This window comes from Serinus canaria, chromosome 7 (genome assembly GCF_022539315.1).
Source record: "Serinus canaria isolate serCan28SL12 chromosome 7, serCan2020, whole genome shotgun sequence".
NCBI classification, from domain to species: Eukaryota; Metazoa; Chordata; class Aves; order Passeriformes; family Fringillidae; genus Serinus; species Serinus canaria.
In genome coordinates, this window is record NC_066321.1 from 23,145,691 (window position 1) to 23,159,228 (window position 13,538).

The window sequence follows — 13,538 nt, forward strand, 5'->3', positions numbered from 1 at the left end:
GCAAAGTGTATTCAGATAGAGTTAAATGCAAAATATGTCTAGGGACTAGGAATGCAAACCCCAGCCCAGAATAATAAACTAAATCTTGGAAAGCAGTGACACTCAAGAAGAATGTATATTTTAAAAAAGTTTTTGAATTAGAAAGGAAATGAATTCAGTTTGTTCACTGCAGAAAATATCATACACAAGTATCTGCCACAAAAAAGGAAGAAATGTGTATTGCAGATTCTTTAACCTAGTGGAAAATCCATGAGAAGAACAAGTGCCTGGAAGCTGAAGCCAGGGAAATTTAAATGAGGTATGCTAAAGCAACCTTGGATGAACATTAGATGTTTTTAAATAAACAGCTAGAATGAGCTGCTTTTGAAGCTCATGTACTTATGGTCACACTTTTCCTTCAAATAAAGAACTGATGATCTCCAGCAGGATAGACTCTACTTAAGTTAGTAATTGTCAGAACAGTGGGTTAACAGATGTTTAGCAGGTCATGAAACAGTAGTATCTGATGGTCCTTTCTGCTTTAAACTCCATGAATATATGCACAAAGTTGAATACAGTGATACAGTAGTACACAGATACTACCTGAACTCATAATTAACCTGTAGGTGCCAAAAAAATTCTGGCATGTTTCAAGATCCAGACATTATTAAGAGATCTTTAGAGAAGGAATGGTAACAGAAATGTGATCTGTAATCATTAATTCTGAATTTCACTGGTTTGTCACACATATAGAAATACCTTTAAAAGGTAAGGAACTCTCATGGATCTATTCTAGATTCATGTTGCAGCCTTTATCTGCATTGATAAATTAGTTCTGAAAGGAAAAAATAGGAATTTGTGAATTTGAATAAATATTTGCTGCATTCCACCTTTCAGATGCTGCAATACATGTTCTTACAAAATGACATGGCTTATGTGTGCACTTCCTTGTGGGTGATAGAAATTGGACAAGGGAGGTGCTGCAGCCTCTCCCCACACCTTCCCTCTGGGTAATGCTGCTATTGGACTCCTGTTCTCCTTCACCTGTTCTCACTTTGTCTGAAATACCCACGAGCATTCACAGGGCTCCCTTTTACATGAGTTTTGAATTCCTGATCCGTGGGTCAGTGTTCTTTGCTAATCTGTTCTGTCTGCATTTCTGTACAGGTTGACTCATGCTTTCCTATTTGTAATCAGTGTTCTGCCATGACCATCTGCTCCATTACTTTTTTTCTGCTTCAAAAATATGAAAGAGACAAAATAACTCAAAAAATAATGTTAAATGCAAAAGGAGAGATTGCCCTGAGATTTTTCTATAATACTCATCATGACATAATACAGTAGAAATTTAGGGCCACTATGATTTATTGTATCCAAACATTTTCAGGACAATGCCTTAACATAACTGTTAACTGGCAACGGAATATGAGCTGACATATTTTTTGATAGCAATTGATTCAAACATATTTTAAAATGCAGCTTACTACCTCACAATACTAGCCTCTCAATGCCTTGTCTATACTGGGGCTTTGTGTGTTCTGAGGCTTTCTGTTCCTCAGCTGCACATCAGTGCTAACACATTTAGCAGCATCCCTGTGTTAGAGGGAAGTCTCAGGGGGCTGGACCTGTCTGGGGTCATTGATTTCCTCAGGGCCAGGATCTCACTCAGTGTTAACAAGAGCTTCACATCTGGCATTATTGTTGAACATGGTTGCTGATGTGCAGGTTTCCTTGTCTCATTTCTTGACAGAGTGGGGCAGGCTCTGATGCCAGCAGCCGGGATTCTCACAGGAAGTTCTCAGTACTAAACACTGCTTGAGTGAAGAAGAAATCTGTCTATGGAGTTGGGGTGCACGTGCAATTTGTGAACCAAAAATTGAATTTAATGGGTTACCTTTCCTTGTCACTTCAAAAATAGAACAGCAAGGTGATAAATAAAACAGCTAGTTAATAAATAAAATAGGTCATGGTGTCATTCATAAGCCACATATATATGTATGTCAGAATTTACCTGCATGATTCTCAGATAATTTGAATTCAATTCCATTACTCCCAAACTTATTTGTAAAACTAAACTGTTTTGACAAAACAGTTTTGTTGTTGAGAAAAGGAAATAAAGGAGCTTTTGCTTTATTTTACCTAATTCCTTACGTCTGATTCTGTTCCTCCCTGAGATACCTTGCACATTGTTTTTAGCACAATTAGTGTAATTCTATATTTATTGAGAATTGTCCTTTCATTTAAGTGGCTGTTTAGATATGCTGACATTAAAAAAGAATGAAGAATAAGATTGTTCTGGCTCTTAATGAAGTGAAAAATCTCAGTAGAATCTGCCTCCAACCCTTTCCTTTGAAGAAAAGGTTTTGGGCTGTTCTTCACCAGAAAGAATGACAGACTTCTTGGGTTAGGATACTGTGTGTGCAGCTCTAATGGATGGATGGGTTATCTCTCAGCTCATGGTTTCATAAATCAATATAGGCATATATATATATATGCATGCAGGCACACATGTATATGTATATACAATGATATGCAAGTCTACATTTACTGTTATCAAAATAATGGGTGGTCAGCCTCACAATTGTACCAAAAGTTCCTGCTACAAAATCTCAACCCCAACCATTGGGTCTGTTTTGGAGAAATTGTTGAGAGATGTCTGGATTTGTTTGGCTGTTCTGTGCTTTTCTGTAACTGTACACACATAACATTGCATGCAGCATAGAACAGTCAGGGTTCTGAGCTCAGGAGCTGAGCTCTATTGGTTTCACACTGCATTCACATGCAGTCCTCTTCCTACAACTGACATTCATTTTATTCATCCTACACATACTCTAAAAAGAAGAATTGTTCTCTTCATAAGCACTGGGAAAATTGTCAGTAGGGAATTCCTAATCATGTATCAGAATCAGATATCCAAATTATAAAAAAGGAAAGCATTTGAGGATGGTATTATCAGTGATTTCCAGGAGGCCCAACAAGTATTTCTGTTCAGGGTGGAAAAAGATCAAAATGCCATTTACATGACTGATGTTAAATCTTCTATCTTGTAGTCTAGTAAATTAATTGCTGCCTCACAGACAGTTCATGTCATGAAAACATTTTACATTCAACTGGAAAAATTGCACATTTGACTTCAAAGTTAAAACCTGCCTCAGGTATTAATTTGTCAGGTCCACACTGGAACTGTAGAAATGTCAGAAGAATTGGCTCAGGATAGAGCTGTCATGCCCCACAAATTATTCCATCTTGTCTGTAGTCTCTTCTGCAGATATTGAATCAAAATATCCCATAATTCAGGTACACCTAGATACCTGAAAACCCCTGAAGAATGTTTAGCTTGCTTGAGCAAGACTTCTGGGTGGTATTACAAAATGAGGAGCTATTACATTGTACTACTCTCAGCTTGCTCTATTGCTTTTAAATTGGTTTTGTATGCACAAATAGCTACAGAGCTAGTGCATGTTCCTCAAACAGATAGTTATTTAATCTCTTTTAAATTAAAAAGAAAGCTGTGAAGTTGGTTTTATTTTTGAATCACTGTGGTAATGAATGCTTGCAAAGAGATAAAGGCTCCAGTAATACAAGCATAAGTAATGCCCAAGTGATTTAATTCACTGACTTTACAATGTTCCTGCTGGTTACAGAGCCATTTGGCATTAACATTGTCATTGCTGTTAGGGACTGCTGAGAAGTGCAACAAAACACCTTATCTTTTATGCCAGTTTCAGGCATTTGGGATTCAAAATCAGTGAAAAGGATTTCCCCATTTTCCATCTCTTTTTTAAAAATACGAATGACCAGATGATGTGTGGGGCAGGTTAAACAAAGCAACCCAAGGTAAACCTGAGGGATACCTGGCATCTGGGGGCAATCTGCTGGTAATTGCTGGATTCACCCTTCATGAGCTTAAGGTAGCATTGTCTTTATTTGGCAAGAGCTATTTCACAAAGACAAAGCCTTTACAAATAAAACCCATTGACTCAAGGAACATATGGGTGATCTTTTGATCACAAGAGAAACTTGATTTTGTTTACCATATTTTGCTACTGATATTCCTGATTAAAATGCATGCAGAGAACTGACATGAAAAAAAAAAGTGAAATAGTGGTTTATTCTCAATATTTACTGAAAAGTTTTCTTGGAATTTGGTGACTTATCACTTCAAATATGTCCTTACCATAAAAGTTATGATGGCATAGGATCTGCAGCTAACTTTAAATCCTATATAATCTCTTAAAGCTGTGATTAAGTTTGTTATGTTTGTTTATAACAGCACTGCTTCAAATTATTTAATTTGATCAATCTTTCATTTTACAATTTATGTTTAATATTTAATAAGATGAACCCTTTTTTCTACCAACTTTCCCAACCTAAATTGAAAAGGGAAAAAGATGTATTAGTAATTCAAATCTTGTATTTCTGATTATTACTATACAGTTTCTCCATAACAACTTGATATTGTGTGTGAGATAATTCTGAAATATTTGTGGGCTAAATATCTCTGAAAGCATACATTAAATAAGAACCTGTTGCTATCATCATTATTGGAGTAAAATATTCTTGTTAAATGTTTCCAATAAATCAGTCAATGAGGCGGTTATTTAATTTCTATGATCTAATGTCTTCTGCTACTTTTAATTAAAAATGTACCTAATCATGTAAACATTATTACAAGCAAAACATTTTCTACTTATGAGGTTTTAAGTGTCAGAAAACACATCTGGAACTTTGCTTTATAGATGATAGGAGTGTCCAAATTTGCCAAGAACAAAAATATAGACAGCAAATTTCAGGAGAAGGATAGGCTCTTGTGTTTACTTGAAGCAGTCTGTAGAGGTGATAGCAACATATCTAAGTCTTCATTTAACCACCAGCAGCAGACCATTAATTTAGCAAGGTAACTGCTTTCAGAGTGCCAGATATTCTGGAATTCCAAGTGACCTGCTTTCTACATTTTTGGCATTTTCTGTAAAAAAGTGCATAACAAAACCTGCTGTACAAGATAGCATTTAATGACTGTGTCTGCAGAGAATTGAGCAGCGATTACTCAGTCCTGAGAGACTTGTACTGGTGACAGCAAGTCAGAAGAGGATGCTGACTTCCCACAAGGTTGACTAGCCACTGCAGCAAACATAAGGAAATGTTTTAATCTGGAAGTGTGCTCCAGTGGGACATTAAAACCCAGACTCAGGGAAAGAACTGTGTTTTGCCACAGCTGTTGTGCATCATAGCCCCAGCTCCCTCCTGTATCCTGGAGCCTGGGCAGCAGCTGGGTATGTGCTGGAGCTGGCTCAAGGTGGGTCTGAAGCAAAATATTGAATCCACACCAAGCAATTCACCAGGGTACGGAGATACCCCAGCTAGCAGAACTGGGCTGTAGAGGTGGATGAAATGGTGACTTGGAGAAGCCAACATGGAACTGCATTTATTTCTCTATGTTGTAGTCTTTGAGGTATTAAAAATATTGTATTTGCTGCTAAAAGCAAAACTGGGTCTTTGTCGGATGCTGCCCTTAACCTGGCTGCTGGTCTCACTGGGGCCAGTGAGGACCTTGCCATAGTTTCTTTTTCTTTGCTATAGGGATGAGCTCTGTGAAGTTGAGAGGGGAAAAGAGGCTGCCTGCTGTCAAGAATCAGCAGCACAGTTAGATCAAAGTGATTATCTGGCTGGGCTTTGCCTGGAAGGACCACCCCACCATAAAAGAAGGCACAGATCAATCACACTCAGCATCTGTATTTGAGAGGAAGTGCCTGAATTAAGCTTTGCATTTCTCTAAGGCTTCTGTACAACTAATAGATGAGAGAGACATGTCTGGAGTGTGAGTAAGCCATTTCAGTAAATTAGCTAATCCAGATCTAAGCAACTCTAATGTTCAGCCAAACTGCATTCATGTAGGTCATGAAGAAGTCAGGATTAAAAAAATACATGTAAAATAAGGCTCCTAAGCATCTTTTCAACATTTTTTCCTGTTCTTTTTGCAAATTCTCATTTAAGTAATTGTTTATATGTGATGTCCTTTATCAGCTAAGGATAACAGCTTTGATGCCAGTGAAAATTTGCCAGAATAAGACTCAGTTAAGGTCTGTTAATAATTTGAGAAATATTTTGAATGGACTATTAAACAGATGATTATTCCATTGCTGTATTCATTGTCAGTCTTTCTTTCACTCTCCAGAAGACAACAGAAGACCTTATGTTGTTAGCTAAAGTTCATTTTGTAAAGCTTCCTTGAAGCTTGCTGAATTCTTGCTCCTCAAATTGGAGGGGTGTAGTAAGAATAACAATTGATTACACCCAGCAGAAATAATAGAATTTTCTTTAAGATATTTCTTAGATTGCATTGTGACTGACTGCACGACAGTGTCTCTGTGCAAAAGATGTTTAATATTTAACTAGAAACTGTTAAGAAATTTCAGATTTGGATTGTTAAGCTCAGTGTTTTGGGAGCAACTTCTAAAATACCGTTTGATAACCTACAATTTTATTCCTGGATTAATAATGTATCAGCACTGTTTTCATGTGAAAAACTAGAGCTTTGTTCAAAGTACTGATAGGGAGCATGGTATGGGGAATGTTGTCAGACTTTAGGCACGCAACTTTATCAAACAGAGAGTAAACCCATGTTGTTACTGCTCTGCGTAGGAATGTCACAATGAGAATCTCTGTTTAGAGAAAGGCATCTTAAGGGCATCAAAAATGCTTTGTACACCAACTTCAAAGTGAAGCTGCATTTAATTTAAAGGCCTGTTTGGTTTTCTAGAACAGCCCTTAATCTGTTTCTATGGGATACTCTCCTGATACTCTGCAAAGTGTTTTCTGCCTACACTTAGTTTATTTGTGTTCAGTATAAGGATTGCAGTGAAAAGATTAGAAAGTATTGGGTTCTGCAGGCAAACAGTGAAAAAAATTCGTGGATTCATATAGATAGCTGGAGAATGGCATCCCTTTTTCAGTGTTCAATTTCTGCTCCTCTGCAGTTCCTGAGGAGTGATCTTTTGACTGGGTGATGACAGTTATGGTTCTCATGCCTGTCTGTAACAGGAGCCACCAAGGTGCTCTGGCCAAATAATCCCTATTGTGCCATGGAGGGAAGTCAACAGGTCAGCCACCACCTGGCACTGATTTGTGATTTAGATGATGGTTTGTGCTTTTGGGTCCATGTTTGAGCTGTGGACCTCCCTGCTGGCATCTTCTTTGGCTTTCAGGTCTGTCTAGTTCAAATGCACTGGCTTTAAAATTAACATCATTTGCCCTAGACACTCATTTCCCTAGACACATCATTGCCCTAGACACTCAATCAATTGCCCTAGATACATTCCAGTGTATTTCCATGAGCATGAACAATATGCAAGCAATTTTAATAGTTTTATAATATTGTTGTAGGTATTTTTTTCTGGGGCACAATGATTATACTGTCATATACCAGAATGCAGCCTTACATCTAGTGTGATAAGTTTCAGTGAAAGGGTTCAGATGGACATACTATTTGCTGAAATTAAGTTTCATTTTAGCAGGCAGTTACAGAAGACTGTGAACTATCTACTCTGAAATTACCCTGTAGAGAGACTGTTTTATACATAACAAAACTCTTTTACTAGAGACCAAATATTACATTTTCTTTGTGAATGGGGGTTACTGAGGGAACAGGGGACCTAAGGAAACAAAACTCTCATTAAGTTACTTCTATTGTTGACCTATTGCAAAATTAAATGATGATGCTAAATCTAATCTGCTTCAACAACAAGAAATCAGAAATACAGACAGCACTGCATTCCTTGTGAATTTAATAATAAGTACTACAGTATTTATGAGTTTACACTCATGTAAATACATGCTGAACTGCTGACTACTAATTATACTTGCAACTATATTTAGCTATCAGCTTCATAGAAATAAAAGACAACTTTGTAAGAAGAGGAAAACCAACATCATAGGGGTGTTTTGTGTCACTCTAAAAGTGCTCTCCTGGAAGATAGCTTATGAGCATCTGACTATATGTATTCTTAATTACTAATTGTGCTTTCAGCTGATATTATATGGATTTTCTAGAAAATTTACTTGGGTAAATGGCCACATTTAGCAGTCTTATCCTCTCAAATTCTTTTTCAAGCCATGGGAATTATTTCTTGCTGTGCTAAGGCAGCAGAGTTTTCTCTGTTAATTCTGATCATTCCATTAGGTAATCCTGCTGAGCAAATAGCTATTATTATAATAGTGTAGATTTTCTGCTGCTCCATTGGAGTGAAAATAAAGTTGATAATTGACCAATATGTTATAGCATTTATCCAGCATCTTGAGGTAATCCAACCCCTACTCAGGTGGTTTGTTTTTTGCCTACAAATACCAAAAAAAAGGGGGAAAAAGTGACTATATCAGCAAGAAATTCTTGTTAGGCAGGAATGACCTGCACAGACTGTGACTTACTAGTCAGCGCAACTATCCTCCAAAGGAGAGTTTCATTCTTACTCTCAGAGTTTCATTTTGTTGGATATTTCTCTACTTTTAAAAATTTCTTTTATATATTCTAACATTGCTGATCACTCAATGATTTTTAGGCAAGGTTTTCAAAGGAGTCAGATAAATGTATGTACTCAAATCACACTGATTTTTGCACTTTATGAGTGAGGCTTTTCCTCACTGGCATTGTCATGCTTCTCCTTAAATCAGCAAGAAATGCTGACTTGGAGTAAGAGCTAGCCAGAATGAACCTGGTTTTTTCCTACTCAATATGGAGACACTACAGAAGAAAGAGGAGGAAATACAGTGGAATAGACACTATGGTCTTCCACTGCAGAGTCACTGAAGTGCAGAATGAAATTCCCTCTCAGATTCCTCTCTGAGGACTAAGCTCTGTAAGAGATCCTGCTACCACAGGGGCTGTTTCCCTATATAATTTCAGCTGCTAAAAAGGATTAACTTTTTTAATGACAGCATTTGCACCAGCTTTTCAATACATGGCCATGGATATCAATCCCTTTTCTGTCTTCATTCAGATAATGTCCTATAAAAAGGAGAAGACTGTGTCCTTTGATTCAGAATTTCCTTTGTTATGGGCCCTTTAGGAATTCAAAGATGATCAGTATGGAGCACTTTAGAGGACAAGCAAAAGTTAAAACAAAAAGCAAGGCCTTGGGATTATTTAAATCCTCATTAACTTTAATAAAGGCTTTGGGTTTAGATGTCTGATGTATAAAGTTTTGGATTTATATCTTAAGGGACAAGAGAGGAAGAGAAAAAAGCAGAACTAGGAATGCAACATTAATAAATGGACAACATTTCAAAACAAGGTTAAAAAAAGATGCTAATTTCAGAGCAAAACACAGAAAAATGTCAGAAATTCAGGAGGTATTGCTTTCACATTTCATAGACAGAGGATAAAGAATATTTTTTTTTAGAGTCCAAGTTAATGCCACTTTCTTAAAGTATCCAACATTTCAGTTTTTCACATCACAGTGAGAACAGATTGAGCTTACCTAGCAGCTGTTTTTAAGACAGAAATAGAGGCTGAAAATATGTTTTATGTTTTTACCTCCAACAAGTTATTTGGGCTTGTTTCATTCTTGCTTTATTTCTGTTTTGATCAGAGGACATTTTCTGTTTGTACCAGCATAAAAGACTGACAAACACTCTATGAGCTGAAATCCTCAGATTCTTGATGAAAAACTTTTACTGGTTTTTCACAGATCAATATTAAAGTAACAAATTTATGTTCAGGGAATAAATAAAAATAAGTCTGAGAAAAAGAAGTATGTGTTATTATAATTATGAGAGAAATTTAGTTGTTTCTTTTAAACATCTTGGCTCTGGTCTTTGCTCAATGATCAAGGTAGGTCCCTTAGATAAGACTGTGTTGGGATTTAAGGTCCCTTTTCATGTTTTAATCATGTGCTATTTTTGTATACCTTTTCTTTCTTTTCTTTTTTTTTTCAAGTGCTTCAGTTTGCTCACTATTGCTAACTATTTATAGTTACCACATTCAACTATGGGAAGAAAGTGAAGCTACATCCTTTTGCTACTCTACAAGAACTTCAAGGCCTTTCTTAAAACAGAATGTAGCTTATATTTTTCCAGTTAACATTTTCTTTATTTAACATGAGACTTCCTGTTACTGAAGAGTGACTTGTATAAGGAAACACCAAAGTAAAAGTTCAGCTCATTAGGAGTTCAGTTTCTAGAGCTAAGTTGATTCTGCTGAAGTTTACCATCCCTTTGGAGATTACTGACTAATCCATAAGAAATGAAAAATAACAGAATAGATAAGATAAACAGAAAGCTGCATATGGAAATATGGAGAAGGATTTTTGTATTCCTCTCCATTTTTCAGCCTTACTATGTTATCCTAACACAACAAATGGCTAGGATTTGGGTTGTGTTTTCAAGCTCTTTGCCTCTATCCCTCAGCAGTGCACATAGCTGGACACACCACTATAATCATGAGTGTGTGTTAGGAGTTGGTCCTGTAAATAGCAGGAATACAGATAACATGTAGAAAGAAAAATTGAACATGGAAATCTGGCCCAGACACTGATGATATCTCTGGCCTTTCAGAGAATTTTTCAGTTTCATTGGTTGTTGGGTTGGTTGCTACTCTTTCTCCCTACCAAAAAGTGTGGTGGAATCTTTCTGACCACTATATGTGGGAATTGTATATTTTCTTTATGATGACTGAATGCAGTCAAAAATTGGTGGAGGCCTATGGAAAGCAAAACCTCAGTGCTTAGGTTTGCTGGATCCAGCCTTATTTGCCTTTCAGCATTGCAGGAAAAATATTGTGGATGACACTGGAGACTGCAGGAGCTGTGAAGGCCCCCAGCAGCAGCAGGGGCTTGGCCAATCTGCCCAGTCATGCACCCCCATATGCCTGAGCCCTTGCACTGCCCTCAAGTGCAAATTAAAAATCTACAAGTGATTTCACTTGCTTCACATTGGTTGTGGCTGGAAAATCAAGATCCAAACTTCTGTCCCAATCCTATTCATAGTGTAAAACTCAGGAAGACCAAATCAATGTGCTTGATAAGACCAGAAGTTGTTGTCATGTGGATTGTGGAGAGAAAAGGTTTCACATGGGGTCTTGCAGACCAGAGTGATTTAGCAGCAGACCAGATTTCCCAAGGGAGAAGAGTGAAAGCAGGCCCTAAGTAGTGGTTTCAAGTGACTCCAGTACCTGCAGACAAGCCAATGCCACAACCACTTCAGGCTGAGCAGTTCCTGCTGATAACTACGAGGTTGCAGGGGATTAAGAGGAAAATCAGGCACAGGTTTTCTTTCCTCCTTCCAGAAGAAGTGAGCTGATCCAATGATATTATATTTGGGTTCCAAAGGTGACCCAAAACTGGGTCACCATCAATTTCTAAAATTTGAAAATCTTGATACAGTACAATCTTGCCAGGTTTTCCCAGAAACCTTGTCCAGTACTTTCCTTTCTGCAACTTAGCTGACATTTCCATTCAGAAATATTTGCATTAGGCAAGGAATCTGAGATCAACCTATGTTTTTTAACATGTCAAACTCAGAGACAGGCTGCAGAGATTTGTGAACTGTTTGTTCTATGAGAGCCAAAACTAGGGGGGAAAAAAGCTTCTTGTAAATGTTCTGTTGAAAAGCTAATATTTAAACCTTTTTAAAATTCATTTGTTTTCAGTATAAAATGTTTACACAGCTTGTAGGAAATCTATTTTTGGGACATAACTATCTCTTCCTATAGTTCTTTAATCTTATTTCTTCCTCTTCCCAAGCAACTAATAAAACACAAGAATGCCTATAAAAATGGCTGTTAGAATCAGTAGAATCATTTATTTACATACATAAGATGTTTCATGCAAGGATTTCTTTTTTTCTAGAACATGCTGTGTGGCATGCAGCATCATGTCTTCTTCCTGTCAATGGCAGGAAGATATCTGATCTAATTCAGAAAGATCATCAGTTAACAATTTTTAAGAGTGGTATTGTTTTCACATAGACAGCATTGAAACCATATGGTCTTTCCTTTTTCTTGTCTTGTGCTTTCATCTAACAGATATTTATGTTTGAAAGTACTGGAAAGCATTTAGCTTTTGAATCTATCCCTACCTTCTGGCACTCTGCTTAATTTCCAACTTTTTCACCAATGAAATCAGTGTTGGAGTATGAAGTATTTTTGTCTTTCTCATATCTACCTTCCAAGGTAAGTGTTCAGTACTAATGATGAAACAGAGCAAGCTGAGGACTTGCTGAAAAGAAGCAGATTTGTCTTAAAGTTTTTAGGCACTTTTAAGTGAACCAGTACATTGGAAAAACTTTCAAAAGCACACAGGATTTTTTAGGAATTATGCAGAAAAAGAAGCTACAGATTTATGTTGGATGGTAAAATAGTTGTTTTTTTTTTTTTTCTGGAATCATTCCAAACTTGAAACAATTGCAGCTATCTTTTATGAACAAGCAGATGATGGAATCTATCTGACTCAGCAGGGAATGTGCCCACACCTAAGTACAGCCCATCTGAAGAAAGAGAGTTACATTGGTCTTGTTTACTTGCAAATCTGGTGTGTAATCAGTGTTTTCTGAGGCTGGAATGTGACTGATGGCCCAGCCTGTCTCCTCTGAGCCAGCAGCTCCTTGTGTGATATGTCCCAGAGGAGGTGATGATTTGCACTTTGTGCCACAGGTGAATGAGGTGGATCCCTGTGCCCCGAAGGAGAAGTTGATCTCAGCTCCACCCGCTGTTTGCCAGTGTGCAGGTTAAAAGGAGTTCAAGTTGTGGGCAGTGAATGAGCACATTCAGGAAAGTCTGAGTTGAATGATGATCTCCTTTGTGCAGATGAATGCTTGTCTGTACATTCTTCCATCTGCCTCTGATAATCATGGGCATGCATCCTGAGGGACCCAAGAAGGGGCAATCATCATGCAAGACTAAGTTTGTCTGCGTCTTCTTACATTGTTTATTACATTTGCCTTGTCAAAATGTACACAGTAATCCTCACTGATGCCCTGAAGGATTAAGTTCCTTTCCTACCATTTATTTCCTTGTCTCCAGCAGCTTTAATTTCCCTAAATTTCGGAACATGGGTTACAGACGCTCTTGTGGATGTCAGTTGCTACATTCTGGCCTTAAATCCAGCGAATTCAATATGCAATGGTGCATCCCAGATCTAAAGAGGCAGTGGGCCACCCAGCAGCAAGGGGGAGAGTTTGCAGGGGAAGTGAGACACATCAGACAAACAAACAAATAAAACCTGGCAAGGCAATTATTCAGTGACTGAGCTGAGTGCTGCATGCAATGACAGACTGGCTAAATAAAGTCGCATAGAAGGAAGAGCATGTGTGAAGACAGTTATTTATGATTATTTCATGTTTTAAAGGGGTTCAGAAAGTTGCATTTGTGCACCTTCTCTCTGCACAGCTCTAGCATGACCTTTAAAGATGTTTACCCCTCACAAGTTACATGCTATGTTTTTATTTACATTTTAAATTGTAGATGCTTTTCCTGACACCAGGCAAAGCTATTTTTTCCTGTGACAGACAGCAACATTCATCCAGAGGGAGCTTAGTTCAGACAATGTTCTTGTTAATGCCACCACCAT